This window comes from Bombina bombina, chromosome 2 (assembly GCF_027579735.1).
Source record: "Bombina bombina isolate aBomBom1 chromosome 2, aBomBom1.pri, whole genome shotgun sequence".
Classification (NCBI taxonomy): Eukaryota; Metazoa; Chordata; class Amphibia; order Anura; family Bombinatoridae; genus Bombina; species Bombina bombina.
In genome coordinates, this window is record NC_069500.1 from 887,809,420 (window position 1) to 887,827,748 (window position 18,329).

The window sequence follows — 18,329 nt, forward strand, 5'->3', positions numbered from 1 at the left end:
ACTGAAGATTGAATGCAAGGTACCACATTCAATTTAGGGTACCTTGCATTCCTATTGGCTGAAATTTTTAAATCAGCCAATAGGATTAGAGCTACTGAAATCCTATTGGCTGTTCAAAAATTTCAGCCAATAGGAATGCAAGGTACCCCATATTTATTTTATAAATATGGGGTACCTTGCATTCAATCTTCAGTGTGCGATGGACGATCGCATGAAGAGGAGCCTACACACCGCCGAGGAACGTCGCCGCCAAGGGCCGCCGCCATTGAGGACCACTGCTGAGGATCCGTGCATCGGGGGAAGCCAGTTCCACACCTCCGCTCCGTGCTGCCTTCGCTCTGGATGAAGATAGAAGATGATGGAGCCGCCTGGAAGAAGACCTCCGCCGGACTTCAGGAATGGTGAATACCTATTTGGGGCTTAGTTTTAGGATTTTTTTTTATTTTTTGTGGTGGCTGAATGCCCTTTTAAGGGCAATGCCCATACAAATGCCCCTTTAGGGGCAATGGGTAGTTTAGGTTTTTTTATTTTGGGGGGCTTAGTGGGTTAGGGTTTTTTACTGTTAGGGGGGATTTAGTAATTTTTTTATGTAAAAGAGCTGTTTAACTTAGGGCAATGCCCTACAAAAGGTCCTTTTAAGGGCTATTGGCAGTTTAGATTAGGGGGTGTTTTTATTTTGTTTTGTTTTTTATTTTCTTAGGGATTAGGTATAAAAAAATATTTTTGATAATTTTGTTTATTTTTTTCTGTAATTTTAGAGTTTTTTAATTTTTTGTAATTTAATGTTAGGATTTTTTATTTTAATTGTAATTTAGTAGTAATTGGGGTTAATTTAGGGGGTGTTAGGTTAGGGGGCTTAGTAATTAAATTAGTTATTTGCGTTGTGGGGGGGGTTTGCGGTATAGGGGTTAATATATTAGGTTTATTGCGATGTGGGGGGGTTGGCAGTTTAGGGGTTAATATTTTAATTATGTTATTTGTGGATTAGGGGTTAATTATTTTATTGTTTTGCGATGTCAGGGTTGGCGGTTTAGGTGTTTGTTAACACTTTGTGCAGGAGGTTAGGTTTTTTGTAAAAAATATTGAGGGGGGGTTATATAGTTTAGGGTGGGCACTTTGTAAAAGAGCTAAATGCCCTTTTAAGGGCAATGCCCAAACATATGCCATTTTCAGGGCAATGGGTAGTTTAGGTTTTTTATTGTTAGGTTCTTTTATTTTGGGGAGTTTGGTGGGTGGGGGATCTTACTGTTAGGGGGGACTTTGTGTATTTTGACTGTAAAAGAGCTGTTTATCTTGGTGCAATGCCCTGCAAAAAGCCCTTTTAACCCCTTAAGGACCAAGGCCATTTTTCAATTTCTTTAACTGAAGGACCAGGGCTATTTTTAAATTTCTGTGGTGTTTGTGTTTAGCTGTAATTTTCCTCTTACTCATTTACTGTACCCACACATATTATATACTGTTTTTCTCGCCATTAAATGGACTTTCTAATGATACCATTATTTTCATCATATCTTATAATTTACTTTAAAAAAATTATAAAATATGAGGAAAAAAACACACTTTCTCCTGTTAAGTGTGGTCAGTCCACGGGTCATCATTACTTCTGGGATATTAACTCCTCCCCAACAGGAAGTGCAAGAGGATTCACCCAGCAGAGCTGCTATATAGCTCCTCCCCTCTACGTCACCCCCAGTCATTCTCTTGCACCCAACGAATAGATAGGATGTGTGAGAGGACTGTGGTGATTATACTTAGTTTCATACCTTCAATCAAAAGTTTGTTATTTTATAATAGCACCGGAGTGTGTTATTCCTTCTCTGGTAGAATTTGAAGAAGAATCTACCTGAGTTTTTTCTATGATTTTAGCTGGCGTAGTTAAGATAATATTGCTGTTTCTCGGCCATCTGAGGAGAGGTAAACTTCAGATCAGGGGACAGCGGGCAGATTAATCTGCAAAGAGGTATGTAGCAGCTTATTATTTTCTGACAATGGAATTGATGAGAAAATTCTGCCATACCGATATAATGTAAACTCAGCCTTAAATGCAGTAGCAGCAACTGGTATCAGGCTGTCATGTATGTATATTTTACACTTCAGTATTCTGGGGAATGGCACTTCACTGGAATTATACTGTATGCATAAGACTTTAGCCTATTTTGCAGGGACTAGCAACAGGCTTTTTAATAACACTTAATTTATTTAATGTTAAACGTTTTTTGCTGGCATGTAAAATCGTTTAATTTTCTGAGGTACTGGGTGAAAAAATGTTTTGGGCACTATTTTCCACTTGGCAGTCGTTTTATTTAATTTATGACAGTTTACTGATCTCTCTCACTGTTGTGTGTGAGGGGGAGGGGCCTTTTTTGGCGCTTTTGCTACGCATCAAAAAATTCAGTCAGAAGTTCATTGTCTTCCCTGCATGATCCGGTTCATCTCTACAGAACTCCGGGGTCTTCAAAACTTGTTTTGAGGGAGGTAATCACTCACAGCAGAGCTGTGAGATTGTAGTTGACTGTGATAAAAAACGTTTATTTCTGTATTTTTTTTCTGCTATCAGGGTTAGTTATCCTTTGCTAATGGGAACAATCCTTTGCTAAAATTGTGTTTTGCAAAGATTTGATGCTATAACTTTTCAGTTTATTAATTTTCAACTGTCATAACTTTTTCTGTGCTTCTTATAGGCACAGTACGTTTTCATATTATAGTAAATTACTTGAAAAGTATTTCCAAGTTGCTAGTTTATTTGCTAGTGTGTTAAACATGTCTGATTCAGAGGAAGATATCTGTGCTATATGTGCTAAAGCCAAAGTGGAGCCCAATAGAAATTTATGTACTAACTGCATTGATGCTACTTTAAATAAAAGTCAATCTGTACAAATTGAACATATTTCACCAAACAACGAGGGGAGAGTTATGCCGACTAACTCGCCTCACGTGTCAGTACCTGCATCTCCCGCTCGGGAGGTGCGTGATATTGTAGCGCCGAGTACATCTGGGCGGCCATTACAAATCACATTACAGGATATGGCTACTGTTATGACTGAAGTTTTGGCTAAATTACCAGAACTAAGAGGTAAGCGTGATCACTCTGGGGTGAGAACAGAGTGCGCTGATAATATTAGGGCCATGTCAGACACTGCGTCACAATTTGCAGAACATGAGGACGGAGAGCTTCATTCTGCGGGTGACGGTTCTGATCCAAACAAACTGGATTCAGACATTTCAAATTTTAAATTTAAGCTGGAAAACCTCTGTGTATTACTAGGGGAGGTGTTAGCGGCTCTGAATGATTGTAACACAGTTGCAATACCAGAGAAAATGTGTAGGTTGGATAAATATTTTGCGGTACCGTCGAGTACTGACGTTTTTCCTATACCTAAGAGACTTACTGAAATTGTTACTAAGGAGTGGGATAGACCCGGTGTGCCGTTCTCACCCCCTCCGATATTTAGAAAGATGTTTCCAATAGATGCCACCACACGGGACTTATGGCAAACAGTCCCTAAGGTGGAGGGAGCAGTTTCTACTTTAGCTAAGCGTACCACTATCCTGGTGGAGGATAGCTGTGCCTTTTCAGATCCAATGGATAAAAAGTTAGAGGGTTACCTTAAGAAAATGTTTGTTCAACAAGGTTTTATATTGCAACCTCTTGCATGCATTGCACCTGTCACGGCTGCAGCAGCATTTTGGTTTGAGTCTCTGGAAGAGACACTTGAATCAGCTCCATTAGATGAGATTACACACAAGCTTAAAGCCCTTAAGTTAGCTAACTCATTTATTTCGGATGCCGTAGTACATTTAACTAAACTTACGGCTAAGAATTCCGGATTCGCCATTCAGGCGCGCAGAGCACTGTGGCTAAAATCCTGGTCAGCTGACGTTACTTCTAAATCTAAATTGCTTAATATACCTTTCAAAGGGCAGACCTTATTCGGGCCCGGGTTGAAAGAAATTATCGCTGACATTACAGGAGGTAAAGGCCATGCTCTGCCTCAAGACAGAGCCAAACCTAAGGCTAGACAGTCTATTTTTCGTTCCTTTCGTAATTTCAAAGCAGGAGCAGCATCAACTTCCTCTGCACCAAAACAGGAAGGAGCTGTTGCTCGCTACAGACAAGGCTGGAGACCTAACCAGTCCTGGAACAAGGGCAAGCAGGCCAGGAAACCTGCTGCTGCCCCTAAGACAGCATGAATTGAGGGCCCCCGATCCGGGATCAGATCTAGTGGGGGGCAGACTTTCTCTCTTCGCCCAGGCTTGGGCAAGAGATGTCCAGGATCCCTGGGCGTTAGAGATCATATCTCAGGGATACCTTCTGGACTTCAAATCCTCTCCCCGAAGAGGGAGATTTCATCTGTCAAGGTTGTCAACAAACCAAATAAAGAAAGAGGCGTTTCTACGCTGCGTACAAGATCTTTTATTAATGGGAGTGATCCATCCGGTTCCGCGGTCGGAACAGGGACAAGGGTTTTACTCAAATCTGTTTGTGGTTCCCAAAAAAGAGGGAACTTTCAGGCCAATCTTGGATTTAAAGATCCTAAACAAATTCCTAAGAGTTCCATCGTTCAAGATGGAAACTATTCGGACAATTTTACCCATGATCCAAAAGGGTCAGTACATGACCACAGTGGATTTAAAGGATGCTTACCTTCACATACCGATTCACAAAGATCATTACCGGTATCTAAGGTTTGCCTTTCTAGACAGGCATTACCAGTTTGTAGCTCTTCCATTCGGATTGGCTACGGCTCCAAGAATCTTCACAAAGGTTCTGGGTGCTCTTCTGGCGGTACTAAGACCGCGAGGAATTTCGGTAGCTCCATACCTAGACGACATTCTGATACAAGCTTCAAGCTTTCAAACTGCCAAGTCTCATACAGAGTTAGTACTGGCATTTCTAAGGTCGCATGGATGGAAGGTGAACGAAAAGAAGAGTTCTCTCTTTCCACTCACAAGAGTTCCCTTCTTGGGGACTCTTATAGATTCTCTAGAAATGAAGATTTACCTGACAGAAGACAGGTTAACAAAGCTTCAAAATGCATGCCGTGTCCTTCATTCCATTCAACACCCGTCAGTAGCTCAATGCATGGAGGTGATCGGCTCAATGGTAGCGGCAATGGACATAGTACCCTTTGCACGCCTACATCTCAGACCGCTGCAATTGTGCATGCTAAGTCAGTGGAATGGGGATTACTCAGACTTGTCCCCTACTCTGAATCTGGATCAAGAGACCAGAAATTCTCTTCTATGGTGGCTTTCTCGGCCACATCTGTCCAGGGGGATGCCATTCAGCAGGCCGGACTGGACAATTGTAACAACAGACGCCAGCCTACTAGGTTGGGGCGCTGTCTGGAATTCTCTGAAGGCTCAGGGACAATGGAATCAGGAGGAGAGTCTCCTACCAATAAACATTCTGGAATTGAGAGCAGTTCTCAATGCCCTTCTGGCTTGGCCCCAGTTAACAACCCGGGGGTTCATCAGGTTTCAGTCGGACAACATCACGACTGTAGCTTACATCAACCATCAGGGAGGGACAAGAAGCTCCCTAGCAATGATGGAAGTATCAAAGATAATTCGCTGGGCAGAGTCTCACTCTTGCCACCTGTCAGCAATCCACATCCCGGGAGTGGAGAACTGGGAGGCGGATTTCCTAAGTCGTCAGACTTTTCATCCGGGGGAGTGGGAACTTCATCCGGAGGTCTTTGCCCAAATACTTCGACGTTGGGGCAAACCAGAGATAGATCTCATGGCGTCTCGACAGAACGCCAAGCTTCCTCGTTACGGGTCCAGATCCAGGGATCCGGGAGCGGTTCTGATAGATGCTTTGACAGCACCTTGGACCTTCGGGATGGTTTATGTGTTTCCACCCTTTCCGATGCTTCCTCGATTGATTGCCAGAATCAAACAGGAGAGAGCATCAGTGATTCTAATAGCGCCTGCATGGCCACGCAGGACCTGGTATGCAGATCTAGTGGACATGTCATCCTGTCCACCTTGGTCCCTACCTCTGAAACAGGACCTTCTGATCCAGGGTCCCTTCAAACATCAAAATCTAATTTCTCTGAAGCTAACTGCTTGGAAATTGAATGCTTGATTTTATCAAAACGTGGTTTTTCTGAGTCAGTTATTGATACCTTAATACAGGCTGGGAAGCCTGTTACCAGAAAGATTTACCATAAGATATGGCGCAAATACTTACATTGGTGCGAATCCAAGAGTTACTCATGGAGTAAGGTTAGGATTCCGAGGATATTGTCTTTTCTACAAGAAGGTTTAGAAAAGGGTTTATCCGCTAGTTCCTTAAAGGGACAGATTTCAGCTCTGTCCATTCTTTTACACAAACGTCTGTCAGAAGTTCCGGACGTTCAAGCTTTTTGTCAGGCTTTAGCTAGGATCAAGCCTGTGTTTAAAACTGTTGCTCCACCATGGAGTTTGAACTTAGTTCTTAATGTTTTACAGGGTGTTCTGTTTGAACCCCTTCATTCCATTGATATCAAGCTGTTATCTTGGAAAGTTCTGTTTTTAATGGCAATTTCCTCGGCTCGAAGAGTCTCTGAGTTATCTGCCTTACATTGTGATTCTCCTTATCTGATTTTTCATTCAGACAAGGTAGTTCTGCGTACTAAACCTGGGTTCCTACCTAAGGTGGTCACTAACAGGAATATCAATCAAGAGATTGTGGTTCCATCTTTGTGTCCTAATCCTTCTTCGAAGAAGGAACGTCTGCTACACAATCTAGATGTAGTCCGTGCCCTGAAATTTTATCTACAGGCAACTAAGGATTTTCGACAAACGTCTTCCCTGTTTGTCATTTATTCTGGTCAGAGGAGAGGTCAAAAAGCTTCGGCTACCTCTCTCTCTTTTTGGCTTCGTAGCATAATACGGTTAGCCTATGAGACTGCTGGACAGCAGCCTCCTGAAAGAATTACAGCACATTCTACTAGAGCTGTGGCTTCCACTTGGGCCTTTAAGAATGAGGCTTCTGTTGAACAGATTTGCAAGGCTGCAACTTGGTCTTCTCTTCATACCTTTTCCAAATTTTACAAATTTGACACTTTTGCTTCTTCGGAGGCTGTTTTTGGGAGAAAGGTTCTTCAGGCAGTGGTTCCTTCCGTATAAAGAGCCTGCCTGTCCCTCCCGTCATCCGTGTACTTTAGCTTTGGTATTGGTATCCCAGAAGTAATGATGACCCGTGGACTGACCACACTTAACAGGAGAAAACAAAATTTATGCTTACCTGATAAATTCCTTTCTCCTGTAGTGTGGTCAGTCCACGGCCCGCCCTGTTTTTTTATGGCAGGTAAAAATTTTTGAATTATACTCCAGTCACCACTACACCCTTTGGCTTCTCCTTTCTCGTTGGTCCTTGGTCGAATGACTGGAGGTGACGTAGAGGGGAGGAGCTATATAGCAGCTCTGCTGGGTGAATCCTCTTGCACTTCCTGTTGGGGAGGAGTTAATATCCCAGAAGTAATGATGACCTGTGGACTGACCACACTACAGGAGAAAGGAATTTATCAGGTAAGCATAAATTTTGTTTTTTCTAACTTTGACCCCCACAATCTGTTACACATCTACAATCACCAAAAAACACCCATGCTAAATAGTCCCTGAATATCCCTTGACATGTATATATTTTTTATTAGAAGACATCCCAAAGTATTGATCTAGGCCCATTTTGGTATATTTCATGCCACCATTTCACCACCAAATGCGATCAAATAAAAAAAATTGCCAAATAATTTCCCAAATATTTTCACAAACTTTAGGTTTCTCACTGAAATTATTTACAAACAACTTTTGCCGCTAAATACCACTGCGCATCACACGTGTATTATGCCTAGCAGTGAAGGGGTTAATTAGGGAGCATGTAGGGAGCGTCTAGGGTTAATTTTAGCTTTAGTATAGTGTAGTAGACAACCCCAAGTATTGATCTAGGCCCATCTTGGTATATTTCATGCTACCATTTCACAGCTAAATACCATCAAATAAAAAAAAAACGTAACATTTTTCACAATTTTATATTTCTCACTGAAATTATTTACAAACAACTTTTGCAAGTATTACATAAATGATTGTAAATACTTCTCTGGGATCCCCTTTGTTCAGAAATAGCAGACATATATGGCTTTGGCGTTGTTTCTTGGTAATTAGAAGGCCGCTAAATGCCGCTGCGCACCACACATGTATTATGCCCAGCAGTGCAGGATTAATTTTAGCTTTAGCGTAGAGATCAGCCTCCCACCTGACACATCACACCCCAAGATCCCTCCCAAACAGCTCTCTTCCCTCCCCATCCCACAATTGTCCCCGCCATATTAAGTACTGGCAGAAAGTCTGCCAGTACTAAAATAAAAGGTATATTTAAAAAAAAAAAAAAAATTGTATAGCATATTTACATATGCAGCTGTGTAGGATCCCCCCTTAGTTCCCAACCTCCCTGATCCCCCCCAAACAGCTCTCTAACCCTCCACCTCTACCTTACTGGGAGCCATCTTGGGAACTGGCAGCTGTCTGCCAGTACCCAGTTTGCAAATAAAAATGTTTCTTTTTTATTTTTTTTATTTTTTTTCCTTTTTTCTGTAGTGTAGCTCCCGCTCCCAGATCCCTTAGATTTACTTTTATTAGGGATTTTATCCCCCCCTTACTGCCACTTATAACAAATGTTTTTTTCTGTAGTGTAGCGGTTCCCACCCGCTCCCTCCCCATGCACGCGACCGCCCGCCACCCCCCGTGCGCGCTCCCGACAATCCCGCCCCCGATCCCGCCCCCTCTCTCTTCAGTATTTCATCGATGGCCGCCCACCGAGATTTATAACAACTTTTAATGAAGGCTCAAAAAGTTTAGAAAAAATAATTAAAAAACACTGGCCATTACTTCAATTAGATCCCATTTTAGGGCCATCATTGGGGGATAAACCGACTATTAATTATAGGAAAGGCAAAAGCCTCAAGAATATTCTCGCTCCAAGTAAAATTAAACCCACTATTAAAAATATGGCTAGTGAAACAGGGACCGAAAAAACAGGAACAACCTGGTTGAGTGAATGGAAGGGAACCATGAGATGTGGAAAATCCCGTTGCAACATGTGTAAACATGTCAATAGAGCTCCTACATTTTCTAATAGTTCACTAACTGAAACTTTTAACATTTCATTTAGAAGTAATTGTGAATCTATATATGTTGTCTATTTATTGCAATGTGGGTGCGGCCTACTTTATGTGGGCCGTACGAAACGCCAAATAAGACGGCGAGTTAATGAACACATATACAATATAGAAAAAAAGATGATAAATCATAGTGTTCCTAAACATTTCTTGGAATGCCACAGACATAACCCTAGCTCTCTCAAAGTTCAAGTTATTGATAGAGTTCCTACAACTAAACCTAATCGCCTTTTAGAATTGAGAAAGTTAGAAACTAAATGGATTTATAAACTAAACACATTACAACCATATGGTCTTAATATAGACATAGACGTAGCAGCATTTGTATAAAAATGTATAAAAACATACAAATGAAAATTAAAATAAATAAATAAAAATATTTAATTCCTACTGTCTTTTAACAAATTTTCAAATTTTAAATTTTAATATTTTTTTTTAATTATTAATTTTTCAAATTTTTTAGATTAATATAATAACAACATGTTTTTAATATTTAATATAGAATAATTAGATTTAAATAATTTATATTTTAAGTATGTAATTCACTGTGAGATTCATTATGTGTGTATGTATAATAACATTAGCTTAATATGTGCTTTTAAATAATTTTATTATGATCCAAACTTATCAATTTTATAGGAATGTGCATCTTTAATATCAGAACACACAATATGGTACATATCAGGTAGTTGTAATATATATCAAATAAGGGACAACATGGGTCAAAAACGTTTATTGCAGGAGTATAAAATAGACTGCCAGCATCCAATATGACATAAACTGTAAATATTAATAATATCAATAACATCACAGCATATATATTTTTTAGGGCAATCATGGGCAATCAAAAATAAAAGATGTTATCTCCAATAAGGTATAGAATTTGCTCTGACAGTCATTAGGAAATATAACATAATTCTAACATAATTTGATTCAGAGCTACTATCAATACCACAATATATCAGACCAATAATATATTATTTTTCTGATTGATAATAATATATATGATATGTTATATTTCTGGGTTATATGTGAGTTACATATTGTGTTTTTATAAAAATATCTGTTTGTTTCAAAATATATGTTTGTTTATAACATGAACGCTTTCTCCATAACACACGCTGTTGAGAAATGACAGCGCTGTTGCTGTGTGGCTAAACAAACAAATATACATATGGAGTTTGGCAATTGGCTCTAAAAATCACGCCCTCTATTATCTGATTGGCCATCAGTGTACCACAACACATAGGATTATATGGACTTTATGATTGGCCAAATATACACACCCACGAATCTAATTGGACTCTGGCCCTTTAAAAGAAGAGGGCGGCAAGAAAAATCATATTCGACTTTATCCTTTGAAAAAGCCCAGCCGCTGACTGGGGGAAACGCGTTAGAAACCGGCAGACAGGTCCGACGCTCAGACTTCTATTTGATCCGCTCCCTCCCATAGGCAGACAGGCAGCTAGTAAGGGCATCCGGAAAGCCCTGCTACAGAAGCCGGTTTTGTGCAGATCAACATCCAGGGACACTGACTTTCCTAGGCAGCAGTGTGGAGCGGTCATTCAAGTGGAGGAAAGAGAGTTGAACTCTGATTGCTTTTTAATCTCACTTCTAGTAAGTGCATCTTATTTACGTGTGCAAATTTTGTGAATAAAAATCTACACTTGAATCCTTTGTGCGCTCTCTCTCTTCTTTTTTGCATGTACTACTATCCCTATGACTGAGGTTTGGATTTACCCTGTCTGATTGGAGCTGCACAGGACAGGATTCGTGGTGTTACTCATCTTAAAGGGACATATCACCTTGCACTATTTTGGTTTACTTTCTATATGGGAAAGTTTTGAGAACTTTTATGGAAAAATACTAGAGGTACTGTTATAAATACAAACAGTGTGAAATATTTTTGTTTTACAGGTGGCTATTTCAAATTCCTTATAATCAATTCGCATATATTGAGCTGCTAAGTTAAGGTGCTGCTATATATACTTGCTGCTATATATACTTGCTGCTATATATACTTGCTATTCCATATATTTAAGGTGCTGCTATATATATTTGCTGCTCAATATATTTATTTTAAGGTGCTATTGTGGATTTTTGTATTTGATCAACTTGTTTTTATGCAATTTTAGAATTTTAAACATCTATTATAGAAGATAGATTTGTGATTTTTTATACTTTTATACATATTTCTATATTTATTTATAGATTATCACTAGTGTTTTATTCATTTACTATTGTTAAGATATATACACAGTTGTAATCCTTTTGGATACTGAGTTAGTTCATATAGCGCAATTTACTTTTTTCTGTTGATAATAGGAACCTTTACTCTGATAAAACTTTTTATGTAAACCGATTGACTCAGGGTCAGCTGAAATCAAACGTGGTGCAGACCCCTTGAAAATGTATTTATTCCAGTACATTATAGATAAGAAACCATGGTAGAGCTATATGAGATACCATGACTAAAGTAGGGGATTTCAGCACTCAAAATTATAACCCATTTCATCTAAATTGTTAGATATGTAAGACTGCGGAACAGCACCAAAAAATGAACTGCACATGCACAGATTAAATCACATGCAAATAGTTTATTGCAGAGTTGCTAATACAAAATAAACAGCTAGAAATTAATCATTATCTCTAGTATATACCACTGCAGTGGATTTTAAGTATTGCATATCAAACATATCAAAGTGTCATCACAAGCACATGAAAACATTTGCAGCAAGCAAGAGTTGGAACACACAACTAACCGACTCTCAACTAAAATGTAAACTAAGTTAACATTTACATGGATTCCTCCATGGTAAGGAGAAAATAAAGTCATTTTTACAGACAATATAAGTCCCGAATAGGAGAGATCAGGTGACTCAGTTAGTTGCAATATAGACCAACTTTGTAATCCAACTGAATAAACAATCTTGCAAACATATTTTTAGCAGTATGTGTTAACCGAGGTAAGAACGTCCTCAAATGTTAACTTAACTTGGAGACTTGTACAGCTTGATAGCAGATAAACCATATCTCAGTAGTGCAAACCAGAAACAATGAAACAGACCTGTTTGTAGATATTGCAGCGGCATCCGAGAAAGCAAAATCACAGGGCTAATGAATAACGGACCGGGACATGAGCCTCCGACATCTTTATCTCACCTATCCCAACTGTATCTCCTTGCTCACTAGGGACACAAACTTTGCAGGTGAACTCCTTGCCTCTGTGCATAAACCATATCCAGGCGACTTGTTATAACTGCTTGATTACCGCAAGAACCAGGCTTGCTTCTTCAGTTTGGATTTGAATTTCCCGGGCAGGCTCAGGCCAGCTGCTTATTCCACAGGTGCATTAATAGCTGCTTTTAGAAGAGTCGACGCGCGTTTCGCCCCATAATGCTGAGCGAAACAGGGGCCTCGTCAGGACTGTCAATCTCCTCAAGTTACCGGCTTATATTGCAGCACCATTGGAGGAGAGGTTTTTAGTTTAGCCATTCACAATAGCTACTTGTACCAAACCTCTTAAGATAACTGAGACAGAGCGATCATGCCTATCTTACAAATTCATTCAGTGTTTTCCAACACATAAAGTGATACAATTTAGCCATTTCCACTATTATGAAAGAACATTTTTGTTTAACAAATCATTACCAAGAAACTTTAGTTGCATGCTAAAAAATCAAATGCATGTTGCAGTTCAATCAAACTTTGTTACATTAGTTATCTATACCGAAACAAATGGACATAACGTACACTTAAATCCTAGGGAGATTAAATACTATAAATCTAGATAGAACTTTTAACTCTTATAAATAGTTAAAGAGATTACTGTGGAGGTATTTCTTAGCAAAGAAGACCCATAATTTTTATACAAACAGAAGAAAAAATGAAAATTCTTAAAATTAGCTGATAGTGTTACAGCTTCTAAAGAGGACACTTTCATTTTATTTTATCTATTTACAAAGGAAGTGGACATGGAGATCCTTGCACTCAAAAGTCATTATATAAAGTTTAAGCTTTATTTAAGAAAAGATGCATACTCAATCCTTTCGTTTAGACCAAAAGGTGACACTGTATCTAACAGGAATGTCCATCTTGCTTCCTTTTTTAATAAGCAATTATCTTCATCCCCACCTCTTCCATTTGTTATTCCCCTGTCATTCATCCAGAAATTCCAAACCACCTTCTTCCTCTCTTGCATTGAAACCTGGGTCCAAAAATAAACGTAGACCTCTAGGCACAATCTTCTTTTCTACATAGTTAGCTAAACTAGAGTAGTTCTATCTAGATTTATAGTATTTAATCTCCCTAGGATTTAAGTGTACGTTATGTCCATTTGTTTTGGTATAGATAACTAATGTAACAAAGTTTGATTGAACTGCAACATGCATTTGATTTTTTAGCATGCAACTAAAGTTTCTTGGTAATGATTTGTTAAACAAAAATGTTCTTCATAATAGTGGAAATGGCTAAATTGTATCACTTTATGTGTTGGAAAACACTGAATGAATTTGTAAGATAGGCATGATCGCTCTGTCTCAGTTATCTTAAGAGGTTTGGTACAAGTAGCTATTGTGAATGGCTAAAATAAAAACCTCCCCTCCAATGGTGCTGCAATATAAGCCAGTAACTTGAGGTGATTGACAGTCCTGACGAGGCCCCTGTTTCGCTCAGCATTATGGGGCGAAACGCGCGTCGACTCTTCTAAAAGCAGCTATTAATGCACCTGTGGAATAAGCAGCTGGCCTGAGCCTGCCCGGGAAATTCAAATCCAAACTGAAGAAGCAAGCCTGGTTCTTGCGGTAATCAAGCGGTTCTAACAAGTCGCCTGGATATGGTTTATGCACAGAGGCAAGGAGTTCACCTGCAAAGTTTGTGTCCCTAGTGAGCAAGGAGATACATTTGAGGACGTGCTTACCTCGGTTAACACATACTGCTAAAAATATGTTTGCAAGATTGTTTATTCAGTTGGATTACAAAGTTGGTCTATATTGCAACTAACTGAGACACCTGATCTGTCCTATTCGGGACTTATATTGTCTGTAAAAAGGACTTTATTTTCTCCTTATCATGGAGGAATCCATGTAAATGTTAACTTAGTTTACATTTTAGTTGAAAGTCTGTTAGTTGTGTGTTTCCAACTCTTGCTTGCTGCAAATGTTTTCATGTGCTTTTGATGACACTTTGATATGTTTGATATGCAATACTTAAAATCCACTGCAGTGGTATATACTAGAGATAATGATTAATTTCTAGCTGTTTTTTTTGTATTAGCAACTCTGCAATAAACTATTTGCATGTGATTTAATCTGTGCATGTGCAGTTAATTTTTTGGATTTGATGCTGTTCCGCAGTCTTACATATCTAAGAATTTAGATAAAATGGGTTATAATTTTGAGTGCTGAAATCCCCTACTTTAGTCATGGTATCTCATATAGCTCTACCATGGTTTCTTATCTATAATGTACTGGAATATATATATATATATATATATATATATACATATATACAAATATAAATATACTGTATATATATATATATATATATATATATATATATATATATACAGAATATATATATATATATATATATATATATAAACAGAAAATATATATATATATATATATATATATACAGTATATATATATTATAGGCATTTACAGTCATTGTAATTTGTACAGAAAAAAACAGACTGGGTTTAGATGGCACTAAAAGCTGTGGGTTTAATTTTAAAATTGCTTCTCGGTGTTCTAGCAAATTATCTCTAAACGATTATCCTTATTCGGACCATAAATCTTTCAGAACACCTAAGAGGAGGAGCCCTTACTCTGCGTACATAGTACTAAAGTGCAGAGGAGGTCTGGCTTGGGACGGCTGGAAAAGAAACAGAGAACGAATTACTTGCGCAAGTAAAACAAGTTTATCGAAAGCCCAGTGACGTCACACGCGCAAACAACAGCGTGGTTGACCCGGAGGAGAACGGCCTATCATAGCCGCAAAGAGGAGCAGGTGAGAACGGACGAAACACAAGTGGGAGCTCATACCCCTGAAAGTTCAAGAGAGAGGTAAGAGAGCCTCAAGGTCCGAAGAGTGTATTCACGGACTGTTGGGTGATTACTCCTGTAGCAAAGGGAGATTTGGATCTCACAATAAAAAGGCATATTACCAACACAGATACCGGAACAAACAAAACACTATCTATTTTTTGGCAACAAGTGTATCTCCCTGAAAGTGACACTTTTTAGATACAGCATAATCCTTGAGACAATTTTTCACTGAATAACGATTCCAAGAAGCTTGTTGAAGTTTTTTTTAGCTAAAAGGATTCAATATGACATATATGGTTTTATATTATATGGATACAGTTTAAGACTTTTAGACATTTGTATGTGTGATTGTGAACTTGATGTGGAGTAAATGTGGAGTGTGTTATTGAACTGTTTGGAATTTTAAGATTTATATATTTAGGAGAAACGGTTTACTTTTTTGAGTGCCAGAATTCTGTTTAGAATTGGTATTTTAATATTTGTGGATTTCAACAATAAAATTGTGTGATTATTATATGTAGATGTGTAGATTGCATTTGTTTAAAGGGATTCAGTAGGAGTGTATCCCCATATTAAAAATAAAAAACCTCTTAAGTGTTCTGAAAGATTTGTGGTCCGAATAAGGATAGTCGTTTAGAGATAACTTGCTAGAACACCGAGAAGCAATTTTAAAATTAAACCCACAGCTTTTAGCGCCATCTAAACCCAATATTTACTACCTTGGAAGGAGGTAGTTACCCTAGATTGGCAAGGTGGGAGTAGTCTAGCGCTTCACCTCATACTTATTGTATAACATCAGTAATTGTAATTGAACACTTATAACTTTTTTATAACTTTTTTTACAATATGTATAGGAATAATTTTTAATAGATAGTGTATATATGAGTGTAAAAGCTAATTTCAATGTATTTATGTTGTGTTTGGTGCACATCTTTTTTTATCACTAACCCTTTACGAGAGGTTGTCAGTCTCACTAACACGAGTTAGTTAGTTTGTGCTTGTGCGGTTGCGTTTACTTTCAACTTGTAATACCACACTAAAGTTAGCGAGGTTGCAATAATGATATGAGATCAGAAGTAAAAAACTAAAATTGTGATGTATGATTTCCAAAGAAGCACAAAGAGGTAGTGAGTATTTCTGACAACATTGCTAGGAGCTTCTGTGAAACTGATTAATACTGCTTTTTGACATGTACCAAAGTCACATTGTACAACAATTTTGGTAATTAGGAGAATTAAATCTATGCAAAACACTAACATGTGACTCAATCTTTATCATCTTCAGGGATGAGGGAACTTGCACAGACAAATATGTTTAGGGTCCATTGAAAAATGCTTTAAGCTTTAGGGACTGCAATTTTCATTTGCTTCAAATGAGTTTTGAAGGGATTAGTACAGTATGGGTTAAAACATTATAGAATATATGGGTTTATTATTTATTGGCATCTTATTGTTGTTCCTTGTTAAGCATTTTCAAATGATAAATAGTTTATATTATAATCAACATATGGCCAATTTCCATATTGGAAGAGGTCTGTGGACTTCAAGAATAAAGATATTTATTTTGTATTAGCATGATGAATGGAAAACTAATTGTTAAATAAAATTATAATTCTTCCAAAAATTTAGTTTTTTGATATATTTTTTTTTTGGGGGGGGGTATGCACCCACACACATGGTAATAGGGATGTGCCTCATGATAATGATAAAGGTGCTTGTTGTGTTTGAAATTTCTAAAAAAAAACAACTATTTCTCCTGTTAAGTGTAGTCAGTCCACGGGTCATCCATTACTTATGGGATTATATCTCCTCCCTAACAGGAAGTGCAAGAGGATCACCCAAGCAGAGCTGCTATATAGCTCCTCCCCTCTACGTCATACCCAGTCATTCTCTTGCACCTAACTAATAGATAGGACGTGTGAGAGGACTGTGGTTGTTAAACTTAGTTTTTATTTCTTCAATCAAAAGTTTGTTATTTTAAACAGCACCGGAGTGTGTTGTTTTTTCTCAGGCAGCATTAGAAGAAGAATCTACCTGAGTTTGTGTATGATCTTAGCGGTCGTAACTAAGATCCATTTGCTGTTCTCGGCCATTCTGAGGAGTGAGGTAACTTCAGAACAGGGGACAGCGGGCAGGGTTCACCTGCAAGGAGGTATGTTGCTGTATATTATTTTCTAAGGAATGGAATTGACTGAGAAAATACTGCTAATACCGATGTAATGTAAGTGCAGCCTTAAATGCAGTAGTAGCGACTGGTATCAGGCTGATATGTATGTATATTTAAACTTGGTATTTCTAGGGAATGGAACTTCACTAAGAAAATACTGTATACATTTAACTTATATTTGAGCCTCCACTGCAGTGAAAGCGACTAGCAGCAGGCTTATTAATAACATTTCATAATTTTATTTTTTAAACGTTTACTGGCATGTTAATCGTTTTTCTCTGAGGTACTTGGTGATAAAACTTTATGGGCATTATTTTACCACATGGCTGTCGTTTGTTTATGAATAAAATCAGTTTACTGAGCTTCCCCACTGTTGTATTATGAGTGGGAGGGGCCTATTTTGGCGCTTTATTGCGCAGTAAAAATTCAGTCACAGTCTTCCTATTTCTTCCTCCATGATCCAGGACGTCTCTACAGAGCCCTGGGGTCTCCAAAACTAGTTTTGAGGGAGGTAATCACTCACAGCAGACCTGTGAGACTGTGTTTTGACTGTGATAAAAACGTTTATTTTAAATTGTTATCCGTTTTTTGGGTACTAAGGGGTTAATCATCCATTTGCTGGTGGGTGCAATCCTTTGCTAACTTATTACATTTACTGTGAAAATTTGGTTGCTATAACTAATTTGGTTCATTGTTATTTCAACTGTGACAGTTTTTTTTTTTTTGTGCTTCTTAAAGGCACAGTAACGTTTTTTTATATTGCTTGTAAATTTATTTGAAAAGTATTTTCCAAGCTTGCTAGTTTCATTGCTAGTTTGTTTAAACATGTCTGACACAGAGGAATCTCTTTGTGCAATATGTTTAAAGGCCAATGTGGAGCCCAATAGAAATTTGTGTACTAATTGCATTGATGCTACTTTAAATAAAAGCCAATCTGTACATGTAAAGAAAA

The 18,329-nt window shown here is 38.2% G+C and overlaps 1 protein-coding gene across 1 annotated transcript in view; it reads right to left on the bottom strand.

Annotated features, from left to right (window-relative positions):
• Window positions 1–18,329, bottom strand: part of PRKG2 (protein kinase cGMP-dependent 2) — a 308,690-nt gene that overhangs the window by 269,234 nt on the left and 21,127 nt on the right. The gene's annotated exons all lie outside the window — the stretch shown is intronic.